Raw genomic sequence first — 16,545 nt, forward strand, 5'->3', positions numbered from 1 at the left:
GTTCAATAAGAAAGGTGTGGCTTCCACCCTTGAGTGTGGAGTAGGAGGAGGACGAGATGCATTTAATGATTGGCACTAATGGCAGAGCACTGGGGGACCCCTCCTAAATTACAGCTTGTCAAGAAATCAATTTCTTTCCTGTCTGTATCTGCTTGTAATTATACACAATAAAGCTTGGGGCTGTTGTTTAGGAGAATAAAACATTTCCATGTCAGAAAACCACTGATCACTGACCTCAGGGAGGAAACTAAAACGACTTAGAATTCATAGAGGGTCGAATTCTTCAATTTCTCAGTTATGGTGAGTGCCAGGCCCAGATAGGATTGACACAGGGCATTCATGTATTAAAGATCTCTGTGTCCAAAGTGTTCTAATTGGATTCTAAGTTAGGTTTTCATTTTCATGTTCTAAACTGTCACATTTGTTGTAGCTTGGGTGGTGTCTTACCTGTTATCTGAGGAAACAATCGTGATTCAAAGCACTCACTACCTGTAATAAAGTTTACTCTTTTTACCAATAAATTTCATCCTCATATCAATATGATGGTGAACCTATAGAATATGTTCGAAATACAGTTTCTCTGAAGGTCAATTTAAATTGTTGTCCCAAACAATGATAGTCGTGTATTTTTAATCCTTATTAGAAGTTAGGAAATGAAATAACCCTGAGAAGTTCTTTGCTAAGAATATACACCAACTACCTGGGAAATCTGAGAGTCAGACTTTTTACTAGACTAGAGAGAAAATGCATTTACTTGGAGTCCCTCTTACTAATAAGAGCTATATATACACTAATAGTAATGCCGGTGTCAAGAAAGGCATAGCTTTGATGAAACACGCAGCACTGAATGCTGTATCTGCCTGACATGCAGTTGCCTGCTGCACAGATGTCAATATTTGGGAGTCTTTCATTGGACCATCTGTTCTTCAAGGGTATTTGTGATGCGAGAGTCCTCTCTGCAATGTGCCATTTGCTGTCCTTTGTGTTTTCGCTACATTTCACAGTCCACATGCCATGGTGCTAAAAAGCCACAGGACTCATGAGAGAGGGTTGGCTTGAAGTGTACATAACACCAAACACGCTCATTAACTAATTAGAAAACTGCAGGAAATAAATGCAGTTAATATTGCTTCCTCACACCGAAGTCGACGATGCTGGGTATAAAATGGTAGAAAAGAAGTCAGCATGGTTGACACCCAGTAGTGTTACCTTACCTGTGTGATGAATTTAGATGCCAGTGGGACACTGAAGAATGAAAGATGGCAACAGCAGAGGGAGCAAAGCTGCAGACTCTCCTGACAAGGTTGCATAGATCCTGGTTCTATTCAATCAAAATGAAATCTCTGCTGCTTCATAATGGCTCACACCAGTGCTAAGTCCGCCGAAGCAAAGCTGGAAAACCCAGCTGCCTACACATCTGTTTTGCATGAGCCCTCAATCATCAGCTGACACTTCTGCCATAGGAGTGGATGTCTGGGAAGGATATGGCTCTGTGACTTTCTAAACTATCCCTCTGGAAGACATTGAAACAAAATTCACGCATGCTATGTCCTGTGCCCAGAAATTATAGCCTTGTCTGGGTGGTGTTAAGGATTTGACCTATTGAGTGTGCTCACACCTGCTTCTTACATTCAACTTGTTAATCCTTTGTTCAGAAAATGAGACATTGTGAAATATGTGAACGGGCTGCTATGACTTAAATCCTAAGTGTTTAGGCTCTTAATCTGACTGAAGCTAAAATAACACTGATGGAATTGGTGGTTTGGACTTCTATTGCATCCTTTATGCTTTAGAAGCCTTGAATGCTCATGTTGACATCTACAGCTCAGAGTGTCTGCTTGAGCTCCAAGGGATGAGCATTCGGTTTAATTACTTACTCCGAAATATTTTTTTTCAGTTTGGTTTTTGCGACAGGGACTTGCATAACACCAGCTAGCCTCAGACTTGCTGTGTAGCCAAAGCCAAGGATGGCCTTGAATTTCTGATCCTCTTGTCTCTACAGTCTCTACATCCTGAGTTTTTGGATTATAGGTGTACACCACCCATGCCCTGATGAATTGTTTTGTAAGTTATTTTCTCACAATTACACACACACACACACACACACTGTAATTTGATAACATTACCCATTATCTTCTCAATCCTTTCCCTTCCTTCGCACCATGACTCCTCTTTCTTTCATGTCATGTACGTGTGTTCATGGTCCACTGCATTTAGTTCAGGCTGCTACAAGATCTTAGGTAGCTTTATTCACTTGAAGGACACAAGGACAACTTCTCAGTAGCTACACCACTATGGACTATTACGTCCCCTTGGTTAGTTTTCAAGGACACTCTGGCACAGGGCATTATACCCTTCACAGGCCTGCATAACAGATGGTACTCTGTCTCTTTAACTCTCTCTCTCTCTCCATATATATATATATATATATATATATATATATATATATATATCATATATATATATATCATATATATATCATATATCTTCCTCCCCACTTTCCTCCCAATACCCTCTTTCTAAATAAAACTCCATACTCAAGCTCTCTTTGCATGGCGTATTCTGTTTCCCACCCATGTTCCTCACTCGCCATGGAACACACCAAGGTCTCTCTCACGTGGTATCTTACACCCTTCCCCTTTTTATATGAAAAAAATCATTAAAGAGTCTCTTGAAAGGATTGTAATAAAATTTAGTCATTCAACTAATAAATCTCATACAGCAGTATGATGAAGAACCACTGTAACATGATCAAGACTGGCTTAAACTGTTGACAAACTGAAATCAATAACCAGTATAGGAATTATGTCTAAATATGCCAGTCATATGCTGAGTGGGAGATGATGTTATTTACAAGAACACAGTACTGGCACTTGAGAGGCCTTGTCATTTGAATGTTGACTTCACTCAGGAGGAATTTAGGCATAAGTCTCCTATAGGCTAGGCCAACAATTTGAATCATATGCAAACCAATACTGCTGTTTTTTAAAATTATCAGCCAAATTGTACACGGCAGAGACGCTGAGCACTTTGGGAGCAGAGGGAGAAGAGAAAGGTTACAATGAAAGAAAACTGCCTCCAGAGATGGGACTCCCCAAATGCTCTTGTCCCCTGGCTCTGTTCTGTCCTCAGCACAGCCCTGGGCCAGCACGGCCTGCTGGTTTCCCTGCCTCCCTTGGAATGGCAGCCCCAACCAAACTGCTTACCAGTGTCTCCTGCTCAACCCATAAAATTCTCAACCTAGACTCATCTAGTGACTAATTGTCATTCCTCCTCTCTAGCATTTCCAGAGTGATGTTTGAGACATGTCCCAGGGACTTGTGCCAGTCAACTGAGGTGTGTTTTGTTTTGTTTTGTTTTGTTTTGTTAATTGATCTCAAGTTTAGGAAACTTGGGACCTTGGGAAAGTGGCAGAGCTGGTTGAACTTGCATTCCCTCACTTACGTCCCCTGATCCTCTTGGACGAGAGAGTACCAGTGTTCAACAAAGGTTCAACATTTAAGTGAGGTAGCGCATCTCTAAAACACTAAGAAACCCACGCATCCCTGTCTACTAGGAAGCAAACAGGCATTATACATAAAACAAAAGATCTAATCCTATGTTCAGGAAAGAATCTTATGGAATATGTAAAAACTGAGTTTAGTGATCCCTGCATAAATTTCAGGTTACATCAACCGTCTACCTTTGAGATTTATAATGTGCACTTTAGCTGCATAGTTTTGCCACTAATTTCAAATAATTGATAGTTGCAATACAGACTTTCCAAAGATATTTAATCGATCAGGACATATGCACACACACACACAAGCACACACCACAGTCCATGGTCAAAATACAACTCTCTGGAGTTCTTTCTCCCTGCCACCTTATACATGTGAGAATTTGAATATCACTCAGGTTGTCAGTCCTGCCTAAAATTGTTCCTTTGCTGTCTGAACCACCACACAACCTCAGGAATTAATGCAGTTTGGAAACGGGGTTTATTTTTCCTTTCTTGTAGGGCGTCTGTCCCTTGCCATGCCTGTTTTTTGTTTGTTTGTTTGTTTGAATTAGACCAGTGTAGAGTGTACTCAAAGCTGCTGGAAGGTTTTGCAAGCACTGCATTGCTGGCCTTAACCCCAGACCTTCTGAAGTAGTAGGTCTGGAGCAGGACAGAATATGCCTCTTTACTGGCACTCAGCAGCCTGAACCAGCCTCCTAAGAAGCCCCTCAACAAGTTCATGTATACCACCCCTTCTCACCAGGATGAATGCCTTTGAGTTCTTTTTCCTTGAGAAGCTGGGGTACCTCACCAAGCAGCTTTACTTAGTGAGATGGGGAGCAGGGTACATATAATTGCTTTTCTAAAAAGGCCCAGGTGACCTGCTCTGACACCACGGAGGGCTTGGGCATCCTGAAACAACACAATGAGCCCCTTCCTAGCCTGTTGGTGGTAATATCTTTCCCCTTTGTGTCTGCTAAAATCAGAGAAGTCACACTTAGACTTCTGAAAGTTAGATGCTTAGAAAAATATAATCTACATCGGGAATTTCACAAGTTTTTTCCTCCATGCTTTTCTTTGAAGAGTTTTATGGCAGTATGGGGGTGAAGAATAAAAGGGTTGGCAGTGCAGATTTGCCTAAACCAGAACTCCAAATGCCTGCTAAGGCCATGGACCCAAAGAAGAGTTTGGAATTTGGATAAATCACAAATGGCATTGTTTCCCCACCATTTTTAGTGCTGTTAGCCTCCCAACCTTTTATGACCGTCCCTCTCTTAAACTCCATGCATCAGTACATAGGCATTTCCAGTGAAAGGCAAAGTGATGGATTCTGCAGGCTGCGAGGTATTCTCTTGCTCTAGACGCGGCACTTCACCAGGTCTGACCAGTGCTTTCGTCTTGTGCTGGCTATTTTTATGTTAACTTTACATAAGTCAGAATTGTTTTGGAAGAGAGGATCTCAACAGAGAAAATGTCCCCCATTAGATCGGCTTGTGTTCAAACCTGTGATGAATTTTCTTGATCAGTGGCTGATATGGGAGGGCCTGGCTTGCTGTGAGTGGTACCATCCCTGAGCTGGTATACCTGAGCACTATAGGAAAGACTGAGCAAGCCAGGAGAAGCGAGCATTAAGTAGCTTTCCATCATGGCCTCTGGATGGACTGTGATATCAAACCGGATGCTAAAATAAGCCCTTTCTTCTGCAAGTTGCTTTTGGTCATGGTGTTTTATCACAGGAATATCTACCCTAAAAAAGAAGCACTTCTCTGTAATCTCCCTCGGTGGTCTCCACACTGATTAGTAATCCTTCACATGTCCTTTTCAGAACCCAACATCTGAGGGAAAAGGCAGAGGGGACCTGCCGTGGGCTTCTTGATCTTTTAGAGGAAGGTAGTTTTAACTTGGAAAACCAGGAGAGGAATGACAACTTTGGTCACCCACTTTCCTAGAAGGTCTTGTGAATGTCTCCTCTTCCAACATGAAAAGCACCATGGGCCTGTACTGTATGATACACAACCATTCAAATTCCCACAATGACACTGGCTTCTCTTTAAGAACAGATTAGTTTCCATTCTGAATTATAATCTTTATCTTTGGTCTTTCCCTGCCTCAAAGCTAACAAGCTCATTTCCTCCACTTTCACCTCTAAACTGTTGAAACTTGCTTTTCTCCTGGCAAAATGAAACACTGACCACAGCCATAGTGTGTGTGTGTGTGTGTGTGTGTGTGTGTGTGTGTGTGTGTGTGTGTGTGTATGGCAGGAGAAAGGTAGTGGGGAGGTGCTGGGAGCTGTTTTGTTTTCTTTTGCAAATGAACTGAAGGTTTAACACTTAGGCACTGTTTGAAGATGTAATGCAACGTGTTGGGGAACCCCATGACCTCCCTTACTCAAGGCCCCTTCAGTACAGCTGTTCTGCGAGCTGCAAAGCTCAAACTTTGTTGCCATGGGCTTAAACCCAAACAAACCCATGCCTGTTCTGGTATGTAGATTATGTTCTCCAAGGACAGCCCTGCTCACTTGTTCCATGTCCATCTGTGGGACCTTTGGGTTTCAATCATCCTGCACCATGTCCCATGCTAAAGCTGCAGCTTGTTATGTGATATAGTGCCTTGTCACTTACCAGCAAGCTCTGTCACATTTGAATCAACCCTGTTCCTCCTGCAGTCCCCAGCTATACTGGAACCTCTGTCCTCGGGGACCTTGCTGTGGGACCACCTTGCAGGCGTTAATACGTTTCCCACTAAACCTGCTTGGATGGAAGCCAGCTTGAATGCTGCATTCACCAGGGCAATGGAGATTCCAGGATGCCGTTTAGGTCTGAGTCTCAGAGTGCAAAATGGCTTCTATCTTGACTCTGTGCTTGTCCTTCCTAATTTCCCACATCCCTCTCTGACTGCCCACATCCTGGGAGGTGACGGTCCCTTTAGTTTCTTCCAGTGCAATGATATCTGCACCTGCTTTTGAGTTCCATTCACATTCTTGAGGACTCAAAGCAATTTTAAGTCCTAAAAGATCTTCTAGAAAAATGGTAAAGAGGAATTACCTCTCATTCCTACAGCATGTTAAAGAGGTGGAGAACGCACAAACGTGGCTGAACCCCAGCGTAATCAGCAAGTTTAACAGAGATAATTTTCACCAGAACTCCCTTCCGCATTTGCCCACAGGTATTTGTTTGCCATGGCTAGGGAACTAGAGTGGCATTATTTCCCAGGAAGGTGAGAGCAAAGTGTTCTATGTCCTGCAGTCACTTTAAGACAGTGTATAATTGTTCCTCTAGAGAAATCTCCAAGCCCTGCATAAGAACTGCATTGACCTGCATGAGCGACATCTGGTAATGGAACTGCCCCAGTTGACTTCACACTCAGAGTGGGTAGGAGAGGGCTTCATTTGCATGAAGTCACCAGTTCTTATCCCAGAATGCATTTCGGCAAGAGGCAGGGAAGCACCATGATCCATGCAGAGGGCTTCAGTCACCCTGCCGCAAGCTCTTCTGCCAAACAACTGAATTGTGAGCAGTAAAACAATCATGCTCCACATCAACTACTCTGAACGTAGCAGCAGATGGCAGACCTCTCTGAGTTCCTGAAGCTTGCATTCTGATGGAAGGAAACACAATACACAAAAAGCACCCAAATCGTGGCCATTCTACCACTTTGGGGTATGTACCCAAAGAATGCTCAATCATACAAGGTCAGGTGCTCAACTATATTCATAGCAGCATTGTTTGTCATAGCCAGAACCCAGAAACAACCTAAATTCTAAATGCCCCTTGACCAAAGAATGGATAAAGAAAATTTGGTACATTTACACAATGGCACAATGGAGTACTACACAGAAAAAAAAAATCATAAAATTTGCGGGCGAATGGATGAATCTAGAAAACATCGTATTGAGTGAGGTTACCCAAACCCAGAAAGACAAATACAGTATGTACTCACTTATAAATGGCTTTTAGTCATAACACAAAGAAAAAAACCAGCCTACAATTCACAATCCTAGAGAACCTAGACAACAAAGAGGACCCGAAGACAGACATATCTGGATCTAATCTACATGGGAAGTAAAAAAAGATCTTTCTCCTGAGCAAATTGGGAGCATGGGGTTCATGGGAGAGGCTGGAATGGGCGGGAGGAGGGCGGGAGGGGAGCAGAGAAAATACATAGTTCAAAAAAAAAAACAATTTAAAAAAATAAAAAACACTCGAATCCAAAGAATGCCAGGTGTAAGTGGCTTGCAATCTTGCAAGGGTGTGGGGCAGAGGCTGGAAGCCTGGGAGAGCCAGAGGAGGTGAGCCATCAGGAGTCTGGGAGAAGGTTGTTCCAGGTGAAGAAGAAAGGCTGGCGTTTTCAAGGACCAGCTAAAGCCAGGGTAGCTGGAAGCAGCAAGAGGAGGAGAGACTGGGGAAGGGAGGGACTAGGGAGGCCTCTGAGTGATAGTTATGGACTTTGACTCTCATGATAAACAGTAAGGTTGGTATATGCTGTTCATACTGTCTGTTTCTCCCCTTTATTTTTGAGGCAGGTCTTTGGCCTCTGGAGACCACATTCCAATGTCTGAAAGAACGAAGGCCTGAGTGTCGGTAACATTTCTAACCATCTCTGCCTTTACTGTGATTCGCTCACAGGGCAGGGCTTCCTGAACACTCTATTTTTGACTCGTAAGAAAAATTATGTAGTTCTCATCTTGATGAAATTTCACAAGTCTGGACTCTCCATAATTTCCGTAATATAAATTTTAGTAGTTTTTAATTTTCCTTCCCTTGTTTCTTGCTGTTTCGCTGCTGGGAGGAAGGTATTTCTCCCAGGGAGGGCAGTGCTACTAAATGTGTCTTGAGGTGACCCTTTATTGAAATTGGCTCTTGAGCAGTGGGAAGAGGCGCTCCTGGGTGAAGGGGGAAACGTTAGAAGGTGAGGGAACAGATGAAGTGACCCATTATCCACAGGGGATCGCATAGGCAGAAGGCCTGCCGGGGAAGGAAATGCCTTGGTCTTTGTCTGGAGCCACCTACCAGAAAACCATTGTGAAGTTAAATCACAATGTTTTGTCTGTTTGGTTTGCTTTGGTATTTTAAAGCATTCTCACCTGTTACAGAGATCAACAAAGCTTTGGGGGAAATCACACCCTAATTCTGATCTCAACCATTTTTATTTTGGAAAATAACTCTTCAAAACAGTTTCAAGGCAAAGTAGTGTCTCTGAAGGTGTCTCGAATATGTTGGAGATAAGAGTGAGCACTTGAAAGGTTTTCCCTTGTTTTTGCCATCGTACCTGAGGGAGATGAAGACTGTGGACTCACAGCTGTGACTGAGATTCTTGGGCCTTGTTTGACTCGAGATCAAAATGGCTTCCTTTGCGCATCTCCTGCGTCCTGCCCTGTGCTTGCCTTCTTGAGTTACTGTCCAGCCAGACAACATTTGTGTTGTTCTTCAAACTACTTTCTGGCCACATCACAAAGTTTTTGAAGCTTTACAGATAGTGCTCCTTAGGTACACACAAAGATGTTTTATACTCGGCATAATGTTTGTTCCTTTTGGACTCCAGGTACATCAGGTACACTTGTGCCTCTGTGTGTCTAGTTTTTATGAACCCTGAAAGGTTATAAGCAATTGGTGATCGATCATAGAGTCCGTGCAAGGAGGGTGACCAGAGCCGTGTCCCTCACATACCTCCCCCGCCCCCTGACCAATCATTTGTCAGGGTAATTCCCCCAAACACTTCTCTCCAATTCTCTTTCCAGATCACCACCTTTAAGTGACATCATGGGAACTCAACACAAATAAATCTCCACAGAAGCCCATGCTGGACAGATATTGAAATGGATCGCCCCAGAAGGGCATTCCTTATCTCCTCCAAGAGCTGGCTTTATCACTCAAACAAGCTTTGACAAGAAACACTCCTGGGCCTTCTGTGTGCCTTAGTGAATCCACGTGCCTCAAAAATCAGGTCTAGATGTCGCCCCAAGCAGAGTTGGAGCGGAATCTAATTAGCAGTTGGAGCTGGGGCCACATTTCGGGTACAAGAGGAAGCGGCAGTGACATGACATGCTCGCAATATCTTAATTCTTGAAGCTGTCGTTATTTAAGCTGCAGAGTAGAAGAGATTCCTGGTTGTGGATGTTGAAATTGGTGACCATCAAAAGTATATTCTTTTCAAAATTTGAATTGTTTTGCACAGACATTTGATCTCAACGCAGGGAGATTGTATGGCTTTATGTATGGGATGATCTGTGACCCAAGCAAAACTAGAAACATACACAGTTTTTCAGAGAGATCTCCTTGAATAACCTCACTCCTTCTAACTCACATTAGGCTCTGGTGAGAACTGGTGGTCACCTGCAGTGCAGGATGATAGCCCAGAGGAGCGACAGGTGGAAAGGAGTTTGGATAATCACAAAACTGAATGCTACTGAGGAGAATCAGTTAAAGATGTGACCCTTGAGGGCAAAGGTCTGCAGGGGAGGGGGACAGAGCTGGAGTGGGGTGTGGAACAGAGGCTTCAAAGAAATCCCACACTAGCTCAGAATTGAGAAATAGATGGCTATTTATTTAGGGGTAAACTCACAAATCAGAATTCTCTGCTTGAATGGAAAACAGAGATGGAATCCAGCAATCCAGCAATACAAAAGGGCAGCTGGGGAAAAGGGGGCGGATACAGGCTCTGCATCAGCATATATGGTCTAAGTGGCCACACACACCCCAGTAGGCAGGTAACCACAGCTGTAAGACTTCCTACAGCAGTGGGGTCTGGATGTGGGGAAGGTACTGGAAGGCTGAACAGAGAGGAGCAGAGCACAGTGAAGGTAAGGGTCAAAAGTGTGAGCCTGGGGCCTCCAGCCTGGAAATGGAAAGAAGATGTTTGTTCGATTGCACATAGGGAAGAATTCCTTTTTCAGACTGGAAAGATGAAGGTCCAAAATCGTCAGATCTTTCAAAAGTAGCAACGGGCAGAACTGGGGCCCATCAAGATTTGTCTTGCAAACCCATGTCGCATCTTCTCTATGAGAGCATTGTCTGACTCTGCTGCTGACTCCAGGAAAGTAATGAAAAAGAATGGGTGATATGAGCCCTTAAGTAAACCAGGTCTCTATACAGTGTCTTGTTTTCAGAATATTAGTACATCACCTCAGAAATGATAACTGTTCACATTTCAGGGGTCATAAAAGCTAGCCACACAAAGACACAGGTGTACCTGATGTACCTGGAATCCAAAAGGAACAAACATTTTCCTGAATATCCTCATCTGCCTGTTGTGAGTTCCTATGGCTCCTGCATTGAAGCTGCTTAAATTGGAATACCTGCAGCTAAAGATTATATACTCCAAGGGTTAAGTCTTTCCTGAGTAAAGACAGACTTAACAACTTTGAACTGTTGTGGTTGGCATTGGGGAGCAAAGGCTGAGTCCTCACTCTACCTATCTGTGGGTAGTAACTGATGGTCTATTTGTCCCTAGGTCCCTAGAGTTGCCACTCTCAGGGGCAGGCTACAGTCACTTGCCTATTCTAAGTTTAAGGTAAATGTTAGCATGCCATCATCATGAAATTCTGTGTGTGTGTGGTGTGTGCATGTCTATGTATTGTATTATATGCTTGTGTGTTGTGTCAGTGTATGTGTGCATATGTATGCCTCTGTGTTGTGTGTATTTGTGTACCCATGTGTTGTGTGTTGTACATGTATGTGTGTTGGTACTGAGGAGTACCAGAAAGGAATGGAATGAAAGATGAGCTTTGAGAAGCAAGAGAAAGACGAGCAATAATGGAAACAGACCTCACACCTGGTACATATGACGTGTCAGGCAACGACTGGAGATCCTTGGTGTCCACCAACTTCCTTGCAAGTTTTCTCACTTACCCAGCTGTTCTAGGGAGCAATGTGTTCCTTGTAAGCCAAAGCAGTCAGTAAGTATGTAATGTTAGTGTTGGGAGTACTTCAGCAGCTCGGTCCAACACTTGCTTTTAGAGTTGAAGACAGAAACCCCATCTAGGAAAAGTGTTTTTACCCAAGGTTTCAGGGCTGGAAGTATGTTCTCTGTTAACTATGTGTCAGAAATTGTCTCTGTGTGTTGGTACCCAAGAATTAATGGCAACAGAAAAACTTGGGATAAAAATCTTAGCAGAACTGTGAATTGCATGATAAATCCGATGGTTGATCCTCTGTCTCTCTATATCTCTGTTTGTTTGTCTCCCGCTCCCTCCTTCTTTCTGTCCCTCCCTGCCAATCCCTTTCCCCCCACAGGATTCTTCAGTTGACAACAACTGGTCTGCAGTTCTCTACATAAACCTGTTCGTTTGCACTGAATGAGCTTTGTAGTTGGGAACAAACACATCTGAGTTTTCTCCTCCCTGCATTACTTTCCCTGCTCCTTGGAAGGTTAGTAGATCGGAAGGCAAGCCAGTGGCTTAGAACATACAACTGGCTTTTAGATCAAGAGGTTTACAAAATTTTTTGTAGTAATGGGGCTCGAACCCAAGACCTCACACCTGGGTGGCATGTGCCCTTCCACTGCACTACACCTCCACCCCCTCAAAGGTTGAGCAATTTTAAGTATCTCACCGTTTAATAGCAGTTATTTCTGTGGGAATCATTGCATAAAGAAAAGACATGCTGGGTCTGGGGAGATGGCTTAGGGATAAGAGTGCTTGTTGGGCAAGCATGAGGACAGTTACATCCTCAGGACTCATGTTAAAAGCTGCCTGAGGCTGTATGCGCCTTTAACCCCAGTATGATGTAGGAGGCAGAGGCAAAAGATTGCTGGCTACCAGCCTGCCCCAGGTTCAGTGTCTCAAGGAAATTAGATGGGGAGTGGTAAAGCAAGACACATGGCATCCTCCTCTGGCTTCTGCACACACGAATGGGTACATATATGTACCTCCAATCACATGCATCTGTCACACTTATGCACAGAAGGAAGGGTGTGTTAACTTGAAAGCATCAGGAAATACATCATCTCAGAATAACAATGTTTCCTCAGGAGGGATTGTTGGCAGCTGAGCCAGGACACGCATGTATTTGTTTGAGCATGCATAAACTCTATAGATGTGTCTGACTTTGTACTGACTGCAGGGAAGATTTTAACAGTTTAGATTTGGCTACCTGTGCTCTAAACAGCCCCCAAATGCAAACTGGTGCATTTTTTTTATTATTTCCTTGATGCTTCTTTGATTGCTGCTTTGTTTTCATATTAAAATTTTGACCAAGTTGTTCCAAATCTGTAGGAGACTTTAAAAGCCAGGACAGGAACCAAAAGCTACGGAGAAACCCTGTCTCAAAAATCCAAAAAAAAAAAAAAAAGAAAGAAAAAAGAAAAAAAAAGCCATTCTCACAACATTTTTTTAGGCTTGCACAAATCAACTTGAGATATTTATAGTCTGATCTGTCCACTTTTAAGCCCATTCCCAAAGTTTTGCAGAAAGGAGTTGCCTGGCCTGAGCTTTAGGTTCATAGTCCTGCCTGTGGCCACTGTGAATTCTGTTTAGCATGAGTGGAAGTGACTTGTGCCTATAATCATGGGTAAGGCAATTATGAAGTCTGACATTATTCTTGGAAGGATTTTAAGCAAAATATCATAGTTCACCAAAACCTGTCTGCAAAATGCCAACACGTTAATAGTCATTTATGTACAGAAGGAAAAAATTATGCCTGCCAGACCACCTTCATGTGGGAGATTTGACCATAAATTTTAAATATCCATTGTGAGAATTATATTATGTGCAAGGAAATCAGCATCCTGCAGGTTTACAAGCATGCCTTAGAAGGGCATAATGCACAAAGACCCAGTATGAACGGAGAGACTCAGCATGGAAGCAGCACAGTCCTGCAAAACAGGCATCTCTGGGACTGCTGGCGCCTCCTGGGAGGCTCAGACATGGTTCCTAAAGCATATTGCTTTCTGAGAGACAAAATGGTGTTGTGTGGTCCTGAATTCTTTACGCTCAGAACTACTCCTGGGTTCGAGTGTTTATATGTGCAGTCTGTGTGGGTCTAATGTGTCAACTTCAGAAGATCTTTGTGAGGTGTAGATACTGGCTAGGAAAACTCACCCAGTGAGAGGTAGGTGACTCACACAGAGGCCAGGTCTGGTAGGGTTTGGCTAGCCTGTCCTGAACAATGGCAATGCCAGCTGACAAGACAAAGTGAATAGGGGAAGTTTTGTGGAACATGTCCCTAGATAAAGAACTACAAGGCAATTGACTACTGCAAAAAAAAAGAAGAAGAAAAGAAAGAACTAGTCTTCCCTCAGTGATGAGCTCCCTACATGATTATCCAGTACTAAGGGGTCAGCCCTAAAAACATATAACACAAATAAACTCCACAGGTAGCAGCTACATATTTATTTGTACATATATATTATATATATATATATTTGTACATATGTGTGGGCATATGTATATGCAAATATATATAATGGTACTAATTGAAAAAGAGGCCATGAGGTGGGTAGAATAAGTGGGATGGAGGAAAATGGGGGTGGTTTTAATCAAATTTTAATATTTTTAATCAAATTTTAATATTTTAATTGAATAAAAAAAGGTACCCTGATCATAACACTTTTAGAGGTAAGAAACTCTCTGTGTACATAGTCAGGGGATGGTGTTTATGACATCTTTATGGATACAGAGGAAAATGTACAGTATGAAAAAAGTAGGCAGGGATGTGCTTCAGTGGATCAGGTCACATGCCGCCAAGACGTTGACTGAGTTCAATTGTGGAGCTCAGCTCACATGGTGGAAAGAAACTATACCTACAACTGGTCCTCTGATCTCCACATTCACACTGTGGCATGTATCCATGCATATTCATGGATGTACACACACAGAGAGAGACAGACACTCACTTAAGAAAAGAATGAACATAGTTGAGCATATGTCCTTGTGGTATTGCTGGGTCTTGAGGAAGGTTGTTTTCTAATTTTCTGAGAAATTGCCACACAGACATTCAAAGGGGCTGTACCAGTTTGTACTCCTACCAGCAATACAGGAGTGTTCCCTTTTCCCCACAACCTCTCCAGCATAAGTTGTCATCAGTGTTTTTGATCTTGGCCATTCTTACAGGTGTAGGATGGAATCTTAGAGTTGTTTTGATTTGCATTTCTCTGATGGCTAAGGATGTTGAACATTTCCTTAAGTGTCTTTCAGCCATTTTAGATTCCTCTATTGAGAGTTCTCTGTTTAGGTCTGTACCTCATTTTTTTTTTACTGGATTATTTGTTCTTTTGATGACAGATTTCTTGAGTTCTTTATATATTTTGGAGATCAGACCTATATCCAGTGTGAGGTTGGTGAAGATCTTTTCCCATTCTGTGGATTGCCATTTTGTCTTGTTGACTGTGTCCTTTGTTTTACAGAAGGTTTTCAGTTTCAGAAGGTCCCATTTATTAAGGTTACTCTCAGCGCCTGTGTGTTTTCTAAAAGAATTTACATTGCTCATACAATCACATTTTCATACAACTTTAAACTTTATTTGGATGTTATAGTCAAGTCACACTAATGAACATGGTCTTAATAATTTGTAAGCCATTTTCAAAAATATTTTTTAATTTGCCACAAAAGAATTAGTGACTGACTCTGTGTCCAGCCAGTTTCAGCCCCCCACCCATCCTCCTCCTTCCTACATTGTTAACACAAGTCTCATTGGCTACTTATTCCTTTGAAATGATTGATTTGCTTGCTGGCTCCCCTGCCTGTCTATAAACTCTGAGGACAGAAACCTAGTTTGTCTTGTTCAGGCCTAGTAAATATTTAATAAGTATTTTCTGGGCTATGGTTATAACCCAAGGGCAAACGACTTACCCAGTGTGCAGAGGCCCTGGGGTCTATCTTTAGTGCTTCCCTTCCCAAATCTAAGTGAATAGGTGAATGTCCCATGGAACTGTATGGTACCTGGAGCCAGAGGTCACTGACTCCGCATGTAAGCAGGTGCATTGTGCTTAACACACCTTTCCCCAAGAATTATGGCTCACTGGTAACCACATGGTAAATAAAGTGGGTATTACTGGAGGCCCTTGCCTGCCCCTGAAAGATAATGGTTTGTCTTCTTTGACAGAGTGGTGCACACACACACACACACACACAAACACAGCATCTCTCTCAGGTTATCAGAGCACACATACTGTTTCACCTTCATAAACCCAGAATATATGTATGCCGCTTTGCAGCTCATGTTCTGGTTTAAGAACTGATTGTGTATTGGCCATATCCTGTCAGTTCAATTCAACAAACATTTGCTAAGTGTTTGTACTTGGAGGCATTAAACTGGATTCTAAACTTTAGGCAGACAGTCATTCTCTTGGCTATTATTTGAACATTTTATTTCTGTTGAAAAAAATTATCACAATTGTAGTGTGTCAAAATAGCATAATATAGTTTATCTTATAACCCTAGTGATCACAACTCTAAAGAGAACTTTCATCACTAGAACCAAGTTGTTGGCCGGACTCCATTATGCTTCTGGGGCTCCAGGGAGGATTTGGTACTTGCCTTCTCCAGCTCAGCCACCAGAGCCCCATTCCCTGGATCCTGACTTCTTCTTTCCAATGAGGACATCATTCTTTTATGGCTCTTTTATGGCTCCCCCGTTCATGGCCATGTGATGATGTGGGCCATTCTGAGAAGTTAGGAGACTCCCTCTGTCACAAGAGCCTTAGTGTAGCCAGGCCCAGTCTGTAATCCCAGAGCTGGGGAGCTGTGGGCAAAGTCACTAGCTCGAAGTTAGCCTTGGTTATACAGTGAGTTTGAGACTAGCCTGAGAAACATGAAAACCAGACTCAAAAACCCAAACAAACCAAACTAGACCTTAAAAAGATCCTCGCTGTAATCACATCATCAAAGTCCATTTTTTAGGTCAATATTCCATTCAAGATTGTGGTTATCTGGAAACAGACATCGTGAAAATCATGGTTGCCTACCCCAGCTGCCTTACAGGGTGTATGCCCCATTTATATTTTAAAAATAGTGTGGCTTTTGGAATCAATTCAGAACCAATTCCAGTCTCATGTGCTCTTACTGAAAATACAGCCTTAGCAAAGTTGATGCATTGAAGCCTCAGTTTTATGATCTGTTGAAGGACAAA

This window comes from Microtus pennsylvanicus, chromosome 7, assembly GCF_037038515.1.
Source record: "Microtus pennsylvanicus isolate mMicPen1 chromosome 7, mMicPen1.hap1, whole genome shotgun sequence".
NCBI classification, from domain to species: domain Eukaryota; kingdom Metazoa; phylum Chordata; class Mammalia; order Rodentia; family Cricetidae; genus Microtus; species Microtus pennsylvanicus.